At 35.6% G+C, this 14,238-nt stretch overlaps 1 protein-coding gene across 2 annotated transcripts in view; it reads left to right on the top strand.

Moving 5' to 3' along the window:
• Window positions 1-14,238, top strand: part of LOC143255808 (uncharacterized) — a 116,089-nt gene that overhangs the window by 52,887 nt on the left and 48,964 nt on the right. Inside the window, exon 1 of one of the 2 annotated variants that reach the window (XM_076512068.1) lies at window positions 13,725-13,805. The exons of the other annotated variant lie outside the window; for it this stretch is intronic. The gene's annotated coding sequence lies outside the window, so the exon portion shown is untranslated. Of the gene's footprint in view, window positions 1-13,724; window positions 13,806-14,238 lie in introns of those variants that run through there. 2 annotated transcript variants of the gene reach the window in all.

Below are 14,238 nucleotides of genomic sequence, written 5' to 3' on the forward strand. Positions count from 1 at the left end.
AAAACAAACAAAAGATGGAAAGACAAATTGTAATACAAACAAAGATATAAAAAGCAAATAGATTATTACATTATATTTTAAAATAACTTAGAATTATGATATTAATTGGAAAATAAAAATATTGATGTAAACATAGACGACTTCAGTTGTAATAGAATTAAGTTATTATAGCGTGAACATCTTTTGTAAACTGGAAAAGCGTGGTTATAAATTGTAATAGGGCATTAGAATTAGGCCTATTATATTAAAACACTACATTCTTTATTCATTTCCTTAGACTTTACTCAAGAATAAAGGAAGAAAAATAATATATAATAATTTTCCAACCATTCTATGTCTGCCGCATTCATTGCTAGCTTAGAAAAAATATAAACTGTTCTTATAAAAAATGGTTTACATAAATTGTTTTCTGAACACTATTGTGTTACGTTCCAGCCAGTCTGATGAACTCTGTATTGAACAAAATGCATCGTCGGCAATGGATATGCTGTGCAAGGCGTTGTTGAAATGCGAACATTATGCACTCTACTAATTCTCAACCCTAAGGGACTTAATAAAGAATGCAGTATTAAAACATAATTGGCCTAATGCTACTAATGCCTTATGATAAATACAAGTAATTATAACAATGCTTCGCCAGCTTAGAAAAGGAGGCTTCACCATAACAATTATTATTGTAACAACAGGCTTGCATAAAAGTGTTCCAACAACAACTATTTTAGCGGGTCCTACTGGCCTAGGCCCGGCATGGCCAAGCGTGTTAAGGCGTGCGACTCGTAATCTGAGGGTCGCGAGTTCGCATCCCCGTCGCGCCAAACATGCTCGCCCTTTCAGCCGCGAGGGCGTTATAATGTAACGGTCAATCCCACTATTCGTTAGTAAAAGAGTAGCCCAAGAGTTGGCGGTGGTGGTGATGACTAGCTGCCTTCTCTCTAGTCTTACACTGCTAAATTAGGGACGACTAGCACAGATAGCCCTCTAGTAGCTTTGTGTGAAATTAAAAAAAAACAACCAACTGGCCTAATGAATTCTAGATTAATCGAAACGCGTCGTCGGCAAAAGATATTATAGACAAAATGCAGTTGAAATACTTCGTACACTGACTGGATATCTGTAATCCAATTTCACAGTAAAAAACAGTGGCAACAGCACATTAAGCAACGGATTTAGACTTACTGTGAAAGTAGTTTAGTGATTTACAAAGTTAGAGATAGATGTTAATCTACAGTGTATTAGCATTAGAACCTTTAATTGTATGCAGAGAATGTGTGAAGTAAAAGTGTAATATGCTAACGTCAACAAAAAATCGAAAGTAAAATTTAAATAAAAATGCATAAGTAAGAAAGAGATTAAAAACATCTGTTGACTGATTAGGTGTTAAACATTCAAGTTTGTAAACTATTTATCACACTGGATTAAAGTTCGAAGTTTGACGTTAATACGAGTATCATTAATTAATGAACAGAACTCTTAGTTTGTTTCCGATTGAGTGCAAAGCTACTCGAGGACTATGTGGGGTAGGCGTTCCTAGTTTAACAGTGATAGACTAGAGGGACGAATAACGGGATTAATCAATCCATTATAATGCCCCAAGGCTCAACTGGATTAAAGTTCGAAGTTTGACGTTAATACGAGTATCATTAATTAATGAACAGAACTCTTAGTTTGTTTCCGATTGAGTGCAAAGCTAACGTGGGGTAGGCGTTAAACAGTAATAGACTAGAGGGACGAATAACGGGATTAACCAATCCATTATAATGCCCCAAGGCTCAAAGGGTGAGCATGTTCGGTGACGGGAATTGAACTCACGACCCGCAATTTGAAAGTCGAGCGCGTTAGAAGAGAACCGGCACTTTTAACGTGGTATGAACGATAGTATGTTAATTAAAACTGCAAACAGTGGATAAAATTTAACATAATGTGAATAATGTAACAACACGACAGGGGTTATTATTTAGGGTTCAGTAACAGTGCAACAAAATAACAATCCCTGAGAGAGAAAAACCTCTAAACCTGACTTTCCTGGTCCAAAACATGGATCCAATCCCGTTGAAAGGATTGAAGTACAGCCTCTTAACCACCAGGCCTTGTCAGATCTAGATGGAATTGTTCTGTTTACTGAAGTGGCACAGCGATATGTTTGCGGACTTACAACCCTAGAAACCTGGTTTCGATACCCGAGGTGCGTAGACCACAGATGGCCCAATTTGTAGCTTTATACTTAATTTCAAATAAACAAAGCTCATACTGGTATGTTAAATTTTATTTAAAGACAAGTTTATCAAGGCTAACTAGTAATAAACAAGTTTTCTGTGTCTGAGTAATGAAGAAATTAGTACTGACGTATTTTGTTTACACGTAAATACTAAAAATAGTATTGGTTAAAGTGTTATATATTTAAGCGTACTTTAATCCTTGCACATAATCTGGACGTCCTTTCGCGTTTCTCTGCTTTGTTTTAAGTGCGTACTAGTTATGTCTCTCTTCCTTTGGCATTATATAAATCATTCGCATGTCAAAAGAACAGACTCCCGCGTGTATAAAACAAATAACCATTAATTAAACAGGACTGATAACTATGCGCTTCGACAGAAAGATTTATTGTATTTTGTCATCAGTTAATAGTTAGGATTTCTTGAATTCGCGTGATCTTTAAATAGACAAATACTTGTTTAATGAAATAAAAATTTAATGTTCCTTTAGAACATAAATCCAATAACTAGAGACCTTTATAACGACAGGTTTGCCATCGAGGATCGAACGGAAAGAAGTGGTAGTGGTAATGTTGACAATGCCAGTTATGTTGAAAAAAAGAAACAAAAATATTCAGCTATCGAGGAACTGAACGAAGATCAAGAGGGTGGAGGTAAAGAATGACCCTGAAAATGCGTGACAAAGACGATTGCAGTAATTTAATTGTGCCATAGACGAATGCAAACATGTTGAAGCTCTGATGCTGGTGTTGAAGATGTCACAGCATGAGTTCAGTCACCTGGCTATTTAAATCTGTTTATGCATTATGACTTTATCAGTAATTAAATTAATGAAATCTTGCATGGCCAGATTAGGACGTTCGACTCGTAATCCGAGGGTCGCAGGTTCGAATCCCTGCCACACCACACACGCTCGCTCTTTCAGCCTTGGGGGCGTTATAACGTAACGGCCAATCCCACTATTCGTTGATAAAAGAGTAACCCACGATTTGGCGGTGGGAAGTGATGACTAGCTGCCTTCCCTCTAGTTTTACACTGCTAAATTAGGGACGACAAGCGCAGATAGTCCTCGTCTAGCAGACCCAGCATGGCTAAGTGGGTTAAGGCGTTTGAATCCCCGTCGCATCCAACATGCTCGCCCTTTCAGCCGTGGGTGCATTATAATGTTACAATCAATCTCACTATTCGTTGGTAAAAGAGTAATCCACGATTTGGCGGTGGGTGGTGATGACTAGCTGCCTTCCCTCAAATCTTACACTGTTAAATTAGGAACGGCTAGCGCAGATAACCCTCGTGTAGCTTTGTGCAAAATTTAAAAAGATACAAAAAGTTATTCGACAAACAACAGTTGTTATGTTATCATTTATTGTAAATATTATTCAGAAACGTGTTGTTGAAATATGTTAGCCAACTAATCTATTCTACAGAGAGATTACAAAGCGTGTCAGGAATGAAAGACGCGAGTCATTTATTCCGATTCTATAACTAAAAATACCTTAACAACGAGGTGCCAAAAAACATTATGAATAACTCTTAAACTATATTCTTCCCTACATGTTGTCACTTTTGTTAGATTTCTGGTGATTAGTCGTTTGAGCTGAACTTGAACAGCTTAGCTAATAACGAAAGTGTTTGTTTTTAAAGTCAGGTTACAGACAGAATACACATCACGGTGTGTTGCAAAGATGATTTTAATTTAAAAGTATATCTAACCATGTGCTGATTCTCGAGGTCAGGTTATAGACGAAATATTCACCATAGTGTAATGATAGATACTTCTAATTCAAGAATGTACCTAACAGTGTGCTTGTTTATGGAGTCAGCTATGGATGTGTTGCTACATAATTTTAATAATATTCAAGTATTCATTTAACAGTGTGATGGTTCAGAATATATACCACAAGGTACTGTACATAATTTTACTAATATTCAATGACACATTTAACAATGTCTTTGTTTATTGAATAAGGCTGTAGACGAAAGATATATTTCAATACTTAAGGTGTTGCTATATTATTTTAATACACGACAGGGAGGTATTTTAATGGTGTCATGCAAAAGAGATCTGACCCACGACTGGATGCTCTCATTAAATTACCAAAACTTTTAACTTGCCTACGTTGACCCGGCATGGCCAAGTGGTTAAGGTGCTGGACTCTTAATCTGAGGGTTGAGGGCTCAAATCCCCGTCGTAACAATATGCTCGCCCTTTCAGCCATGGGGGCGTTATAATGCGACGGTCAATTCCACTATTCGGTATAAGAACAGTCAAAGAGTTGACGACGGTTGGTGATGACTATCTGCTTAAGAGTTGGCGGTGGGTGGTGATGACTATTTGCCTTCCTGCTAGTCTTAAACAGCAAAATTAGGGACGGCTAGCGCAGATATTCCTCGTGTAGCTTTGCGCGAATTTCACTAATAAACAAACACTTATCTACAAAACATCAGAGATAAATACCAGATGTTCATTCTAATTTTAATCAATAAAGATCACTTTTGTGTGTTAGGATAAATAGTTTACTTGACAATAAAGTTGTCATTGTGATTCAAGAAATGATAGTTAGTAGCTTACGTCATTCTTGCGTAACGCAAATTTCCTAAAATTGTTACTTTTCGAAAGATGACAAGGAATGTAATAAAATATAAACCAACTTCTTAACACTTATTTATAGATTTATTTAAAAAACACTTCCGATACAAATATTTTTGTTGTGATCATTAGTGCTTATTGTTGTAGCACTTGAGGTAAATCGAGTAGAGTTAATCGTCCTCAATAAGCTTTCCATCAAAGCACTTCACATCATTAGTGATGTTCTCATCTTGAAAGTTGGAGTAGTAAACCTACTTCCAGTTATCTGGAATGAGACACATTAGGTCTCTTAGATCATAATGCTTGGCTGACACTTTGTCCTCTCAGGACATAGTAAAGATTAGACTTTAAGGAAAGGACAGGTGCCTCCCTCCAATTCAACGTACGATGTTAGGCTGCTGTGTCACGTTTTCAAGCACAGAGGTCCTTATGAAGATCATATGAGGGTCACCTTTCTTGAGTTTATCTCAAGTGTCATCATTCAGTTTACCTTTTCACCCTATGTGTTTACTTTCCCGTTGACACCTGCTTTCTGAGTTCTTCATCCCAATGAGTGTGAAGGGTTCTTCTGGTGACGTACTTTCATCACATTTCGGTAATCATCTAATGTGTACAGAAGCTACTGTTGTTGTTTTTCTTTTTAGCAGACATTAGACATCACACATTCCGAAGCTGTCTCCCGCAGCTCTATAACGTAATGTGATGGTCTTCAATGAGGCATGAATCTGAAGTCAATGTTGCAGAAGGTGGGTTCTTATGTATGTTTTAGCTGCCCCAGGAGTCACTCCGGACTTCTATATCTAAAAACAAACAGATGTGTTTTGGAAAACAAGAATTAACTTATTGTGCTCTATCCATGCTTCATTTTCAAATAGTCTGTAAAAGTACTATTTGTTTGTGTTTCCAACGTGAAACTCAAGATTATACAGCCAAATTTGTTTGTTTTATTTTGTAAAACACAATGTTAGTCTTGACGGAATGTGGGGAGCTCATGTAGATCAAACGTTAGGCGCATTTTTGACGTCATCAAGACTTTGGTTCATCACAACCGTTGCACGTTGAGCTGCTGTAAGAGGAGTATAAAGCAAAGCCGTTCGCTCTGCTTTCTCCTCTGCAGTTGTTCTGTTTCCTAGACGGACTCTGAAAGAATTACATACCTTGGATATGTCCACAAAGATGACAAATTGGGATGACACTGAGATGATAGATGTATATAATTATCTACATGCACTTATAAACATTTACAGAACACCTCCCCAACTTGCTATTTTCAAAAATTGTTTTGCAGAAATGATCTAACCCGCGTAGGCCATTTTTGAATAATTAATATTCTTGATAGTACGAGTGTGGGTTGGAACTTTCCTATCTTTAGCAGCAATCTAAAGGGATTGGGTTTAGGTTATTTTTCATAAGAATGACTAGCATATGTTCGCTCTGAATATATATATAAATATTTTGGGATTTTGTGGTTATGTCAATCTTGCATAACACAGTCCATTTAACAACTTACTGTTCATGGTGTTCGTGTATAAAAGGAAGAATGAATAAATAATCTTTAGGCATATGCGTGTGAACATACTTCACTGAAGGAAAAGCTATTTCATAATGAGTTTAAACTGAAAAAAAGAGCTTAAAGTATTGCTAGGAGTTTTGACATTGGTTTGTTTTGAATTTCGCGCAAAGCTACACGAGGATTATCTGCGCTAGCCATCCCTAATTTAGTAGTGTAAGACTAGACGGAAGGTAGCTAGTCATCGCCACCCACCGCCAACTTTTGGGCTACTCTTTTATCAACGAATAGTGGGATTGACCGTCACATTATAACGTTCCTACGGCTGAAAGGGCAAGAATGTTTGGTGTCACGAGGATTCGAACTCGCGACCCTTGGATTACGGGTCGAGTGCCTTATCCACTTGGCCATGCCGGGTCGCGTTGACATTGGTAGAGATAACTTGTGTAAAACTGTGTAGTTACGAATTATGAAGGTCATTAGCGAAGGTTTGTTTGTTTTTCTAATATTCACGCAAAGATACTCAAGAGTTATTTGCAGTAGGTTGAGGGAAACATAATTAATGAAAGGACCCACCGCCAACACTTGTGCTACTCTTATATGAATCAAATAGTGGAAGTTGACTGTAACTCTTATAACGCAGCTCATTTTTTGTAGTAACAAGACGTGAACATTGGACCTGTGGAACCCTAACAGTTGCGTCACTTGTGGCCAATAAGTGAAAGTATGTAATTCACAAATGCTAATAAATATGTAGTTAATTATAAAGAATACGTTTCTACAGCATTAAGGCTGTGTATGAAACATAATGCAAAAGTAGTAGGATAAATAAGAGAAGATCCATAATCACGAAGTAACTAGTTCATTAGGATTTTTTAAATTTTAATTGATTGTTTTCGTATAAATTAGTTTAGTGATCAATTATGAAAAGTTTGCTCCATTCTGGTTGCTATTTATTTTGATTTGAAAGTTCATTGTTCATTTATACTTGTTTGTATTGCTGTATTTTGTTCGAATTATCGTATTTAATTATCTAACTTTTCTTTTCTGTCTTCATGAGTTAGGCTTACATTCTAAGTAAGTTGTAGTTAGACGTTGTTATGGCTGCACGGACACATGACTATTCTGTGTAAATTTAAGTTATCTTTAAGTCGAGCATTACATAAGAGAATTCATTTGCTAGATTCTCTGTGTGTGTTTTTTTTCTTAAAGTAAAGCCACATTGGACTAACTTCTGAGTCCACCGAAGGGAATCGAACCACTGATTTTAGAATTGTAAATCCGTAGACTTCTAGGTTCTATATAGGATTTAGGTTTACTTGATTTATATATGAACTTGTGATTAAGATAAATCTATTTATCGAGATCAAAACTGAAAATCATTCAGTTTATGAGTGTAGATAATTAACTGAACTATCATTCGTACACAGAAAAAAAAGTGTTTCCTTGTTTTACTGTGTCTTCCTTTCTGTCTTAAAACCATTCAAATGGTTCGTAGGACCGAAACCAACATGTTTTATTCAGTCACCTGCGAGTTCCCTCAGGAAATCGCAAATGTTGCTTTCACACTGAATTAGTATCTTTGGCAAGAAAGATGTAGTATGGGATTGCATAAGGTACTGGCGGAAGGATATATACTGTGTTTTGTAACTGTATCTAGGATCTGGGGGTGGATTATAAATGATGTAACAAAAAACAATCTGCTGGTACTTGAAGACTTGTTAAAAATAAAATAAACACTGTCCTAACGAATAACGTAAGTAATACAAGTACGTGCTCAGTGCTACTACAAGGAGTTATGTCGTAGTCAAGAACATTTATAATACGTAGTACTTTCGTACAGTTATCAACGAAAAGTTGCTTGTACAAATATATATGTTCCTACGCAGTGCATAACTATAGAACAACAAGATGTGTGGCAATACTGTGTTTCATAATTCACACCTGAATTCACAGATAAGAAACATACCAAACATTTGTGATTGTAGCAAATTATATAAATCAGTGTGATTGACATCAGAAATGGCTCTTACTTTCATTGTATAGAAAAGTTTGTGGTTATTTTTTGTGAGTAAGACTTCTTGTAGAAAAAGATAATCCTATGTTTCTGTTGTTCCAGTTCTCAGTGTTAGAAAGTTTCACGCTTCATGCTAAGAAACTATAGTAGACTTAACATGTGAACTATACTATTTTATATAAAAATATATCTTAAATTTTCCCATCTGGTTAGATAGGAGAATGTCATAAGTTTGTCCATCTGTTTTAAATGATGATTGAATAAACCCTATCAAAGCATTATCCGAAAATACAATAACTCCAATTACACAGCAACTATTAAATGTTTATCAGCATGTATTGCAATGTTGGTTTGATAAGTGTTAGTGTTTATTAACCCTGATCAGATAAAGTATCAAATGTTTATGAAAGTAGACTGTAACGCTGTTTAGATAAGAAAGCGTAAATGTTTATGAACGTAGACTGTAGCACTGTTTAGATAAGAAAGCGTCAGATGTTTATGTGCCTGGACTGTAGCGCTGTTTAGATAAGAAAGCATCAGATGTTTATCGATATGGACTATGGCGCTGTTTGGATAAGAAAAGAAAGCGCCAAATATTTACATAGTGGACTGTGGTGCTGGTCAGATAAGAAAATATAGAACATTTACCAACGTGTTTGCAATCCTGATTAGATAAGAAAATATAGAACATTTACCCATGTGTTTGCAATCCTGATTAGATAAGAAAGCGTCAAATATCTACCCGCGTGAATTGTAACGCTGATTGTATAAGAAACTATAGCCCCTTCTGATTAGTGGTGTCTGGTAATCAGACTTACTATATGGTGTTGATTGAATACATAGTTTTACTGTAAGCAACATATCTTCTGCTGACAGACATGTCTAAAGTGATGGGGATTTTACCTGGATTTTGACGGGAAAGAAAGCGTGTTATTCCTTACTCATTGCCTAAGCTATAGCATCGGTGTTAACCACACACGTTGGTTTGGATCAATATGTATGGCCCCGCCAAGTCTGGATCAAGTCTTGTACAACGAGGTCTGACTCATAGCCTACTTTTTGTTTTATTTCTATCACGACTGTTAATAAAACTTTCTAAAAACTGAAAACAAAGGTGCAAAAATGAACCTTTCTTATTATATTCATATAATTTGATATTCTGATCAGTTTGTCTCCGAGAGCATCCAGTGAGGAATGTAAAACACAATAAATAGACGTTTAAAACGTAGACAAGTGTTACAACCAGTCTGTTTAGATATAGACAATGGAACACGTGTGAACATTTCAATCCATGAGCATTTTTATTTGTTTTTGCTTTCGATATACTTACTATCCATTTGGAAAATATTAAAGGTTGCTATGCTATGTAACACAGTGACGACTGTCTTCTAGTAAACATAAAGAACGTTCTCGCAGCATATTTAATTTATATTTATTGTTTCATTTGAATCGCGTTAAGAAAAATATTATCAATTACAATGTAATCCGAATCATCTTCTCCATATGTTGCAAAAGTGAATATATGGTGTGTCACATTTTTGTTCATGAGTTGCAACATTGATTAACTACAGCGTTAAATGCTTATTAGTGTGGATTGTAGCGCTGTTTAGATATAAAAATATCATGTTTGTCCACGCGTATGTTGCGATTCATATAGAAATAGCGTTAAAGGCAAAAACGCCATTCAGATTTTAACAGAGTGAAAATGGGGCAGATATTAATATGGATAAAAGGCTCTTTAGATCCCAAGAGTATCTAAAGATACTCGCATTCTTTGGTATATTACTTATCAACTATTCAAATAAAGGAAACCACGTATTTTATTTATGTGTATTATCTTCCCTTCTAAATAGCGTCCCTGGCCCGGCATGGCCAAGCGTGTTAAGGCGTGCGACTCGCAATCTGAGGGTCGCGGGTTCGCATCCCCGTCGCGTTAAACATGCTCGCCCTTTCAGCTGTGGGGGCGTTATAATGTAACGGTCAATCCCACTATCCGTTGGTAAAAGAGTAGCCCAAGAGTTGGCGGTGGGTGGTGATGACTAGCTGCCTTCCCTCTAGTCTTACACTACTAAATTAGGGACGGCTAGCACAGATAGCCCTCGAGTAGCTTTGTTCGAAATTCAAAAAAAAAAAAAAACAACTAAATAGCGTCCCTGTTCAAACATTTATTCACATGGACTATGAAGCTGATTAGACAAGAAAGCGCCGAACGTTTCTCCATGTGTATTATTTTGTCATGAAATTATTCAGATTTCTGCCTTCGTTTTATGCTTGAATTACTGTGTGTTTGTGTGTTTTCTTATAGCAAAGCCACATCGAGCTATCTACGGAGCCCATCGAGGGGAATCGAACCGCTGATTTTAGCGTTGTAAATCCGGAGACATACTGGTGTACTAGCGGGGGGCACTTGAATTACTTTATGAAATGTTTTTTTTTTAATATTTATTATAAAACGAAGCATTTTGTTTGAGGTTGCCATTTCTTATCGTTTATCATGAGTATTACCACAGTGCTGTATTAAAATCAGTTAAGACGTATTTTTGTATTTTAACGAGAGAATTCAAATTTAAATTCTAACCATAACGACAAGTTATGTGAGACGTGCTAAACAGTCAGTCCTGAACCACCTAGGTTTGAGCTAATGGCTGTAGGGAGCTCAGCCAGTCAGAAGCACTCGCTACCACTATTATTAGGTCTTTGTCAATCACTTTCAACTGAATAACAGGACTGACTATCAGTTTTATAACATACTCACAATTAAAAATATGGAGTATGCTCAAAAGCATCTTTGCTCGAACCTTGAACCTTTATATTACCACCTCAGTAGTTAGTAGCTAGGTTAACTACCGGCTTTTTCACTATTTGTTTTAGTAAAAGACTTTTCTTAGTTTTCATATGACTATTAGTTTTACAGATGACATCCCACGAGACAGTAATTCGGTCTATAGTAGTGTTGTAGAATATAACTTAGTTTTGCTTGTCATCGAAGTAACGAAATTTATGTGGTTTGTAGTTATGCAATGTGTTAAAGTTAATTCATTCAAACTAAGTAAATGGTGAATATAATGTTAACAGTAATAGGAATATGAATTTCGTTGTTGTATTCACCCCTTGGAGACAATATAAAGATATTGTTTTATACTTGTGGTAGTGAGTTTCTATCATCTGAAGTGTAGATATAACAATTACCTCAAACAAAAATGATGAAGGTTAGAACATATCGGTTACAAATAGTGAAAACTGACTTTGCATGTTACGGTATATTTATTCTTTAAACAGGTTTTAGTTACTTTTCTAATGTTTGGATCGGAAATATCTTTTAATACCATTGGAAATTAAACAATCTATATAAATAATGAAACAACAGTTCAACCACTTTCGTTTACAACTATTTATCGACTTAGTAAGTCTCTACCAAAAATACATTTTTTTTATCAATATACTGACTACTACCTAACCGTATCTTTGCAGTCTTTTTATATATTTTCCGAAGAGAAATGGTCCTTTTGTGAGCTGTGTTGCTCTGATAGGAATGTGTGAGATGACTCGGTATATGTTAGAACGAGTGTTCGTTAAAATGTTTTATTACATGACAGAAAAACGCAAACGGGAGATTTAATACGGTTATTTGTAATCTAATCTATAGAAAAACAAAATATTATTTGGATTTTTTTTTCTTGACCATCTCAAGAAAACGTCACACAGGAAACTTTTAACTTCCACCCTGGCTTTTATTTCTTGTCCTCTACCCACCATGGGTATCGAATTCCGGTTTCTAGCATTTTAAGTCCGTAGACGTGCCGCTGTGCGACCCGAAATAATAACTTATAGATATGTATGAAATTGCGTGAAATATTAGGAAATTTTCACGTGAATATAAAACTCTTATGACAAGAAGAAATAAACATATGGAATCAGGGCTGTGTTTTATTAGCCATACGACTTCAGCTGAGAAAAGCCAAGCTGCCTTCTGGGCGTAGTCTAGTGCTTAGTGTGTCCGGACTATGAATCTGAGGGTTCTTGGCTTGTTCTTTGCCATGGGAATGCTATAAGGATGACAGTAAAATCTCTCTCTTTGGTCGGACAATAGTTTACGATAGTTGTTGTTGAATATTTGCCTTCCAGCTACTCTTTCATTTCAAAATTGTGAACAGTTATGTAAAGCTATTTGTGTAGCTTTGCAGGAAAATTCTAAATAAAAAACAAGAGGGAATCCTCAGTAGTCGTGGCATTTAAACTTCTTTTAGGCAGGATTAGAGTATGTTAATCTACTATTTTTTTTCATTAGTTATATTTTTGTGCATCAGCAATATCAAGCATGGACGCAAATATATTCGATTCGGTTTTATTACTCATCAAGATTTCAACCAGCTTACCCTAAACATTTTTAGGTGGATTAGAGTAAATTAATCTCTGAAACCTTGGACGTGGTCAAATACGTCAATAGAAAGTGTTTGACCTCCTGAATCCAAAACTGTAATTAGATCTCAAATCTTTCAAGAGATGACGGGGCTACGAACTAAAAATTTGTAATTAGTAAATTGAGAGGCATTCTCTGAGCCGCTATGCCTCAGCTAAAAAAATTACATTCGTTTTCTGAGCCGTTAAAGAGACCTGGTACGAAAGACTGCGCCAGGACGGGAGATAGTTGTACGCTCTCTTCAATAGATGGTCTGTTATGTAAAAGTCAAAGGTCAAACACACGGTCACTGTATAAATATTATAATATTGAGATTATTATAACATTTAATACAATATATACGTATATTAAAAACACAATATTTAATAATGTATTTTATCTTCTTAACTTTCTTTAGTAGTTTTGTGACTTTGAATACACACATTAAATAAATTTAAATACATCTAAATATTATTAAGTTTACGAACAAAAAATATACATTTTGTTATCGTTTATTTTGCAGCTAGAAAAATCCCGCTATTTGTTGGTAAAATAGTAGTAGCCCAAGAGTTGACCAAGGTTTTATCAAGAGCGTTGGAAATTTCTATAATCTAAATTCTGAATTAAATGTTTATCTATCCTGGAGAAGGGAGATAAAACAAAGCGTATAAACCACGCTCTTCCATCGACAAATACACTTACTACATTGAGCAATTCATCACCTTAACTCTAGCCTAAAAATAGCGAATTTATTATATTTGTCTATTTTCTTATCAGTAGCAGTGAAAAAAGTCAGTATTATTTACGTTAACAAGAAATATGGACACGAATAGCATGTTCATATGCACTGCTTTAAACAACAAATATACTACTATAAAATCAGTCTCTACCCCATTAAAAACAAATCAGACATGTGATAATCAGTCATGTAATGTGAATTAATTATCGAGCCTATACTTATAACTGAACATACTTACAGTTCATTAGACTTCCCTCCGGTCTCATGGAATGATCACTGCGAAAAGTAAGACAGACTGGCATTGATGTTGCACGCTTAAAACAGGAGATTTGAATAGGTCAGTCAACTTTTTATACGCTTCTGAAGTTGTCGGAATTCACCTTTGGTATGTGACGTGTTTCCCATGTGCAAGATTCATGAACAGTTACAAGTAATTGAAATTCTATAATTCACTACAGAGACTGGGACAGTAATGAATGAAACTATATATACATATGTATGGTATGACAGAGACTGGGACAGTAATGAATGAAACTATATATACATATGTATGGGGGACAGTAATGAATGAAACTATATATACATATGTATGGTATGACAGAGACTGGGACAGTAGTGAATGAAACTATATATACATATGTATGGTATGACAGAGACTGGGACAGTAATGAATGATACTATATATACATATGTATGGTATGTACTAAATTGCTATTTGATTGCATTTCAGGTCACGTGGTTATCATCAGAATTCTGAATTTTGTATCAAC

Source organism: Tachypleus tridentatus, chromosome 7 (assembly GCF_004210375.1).
Source record: "Tachypleus tridentatus isolate NWPU-2018 chromosome 7, ASM421037v1, whole genome shotgun sequence".
Classification (NCBI taxonomy): domain Eukaryota; kingdom Metazoa; phylum Arthropoda; class Merostomata; order Xiphosura; family Limulidae; genus Tachypleus; species Tachypleus tridentatus.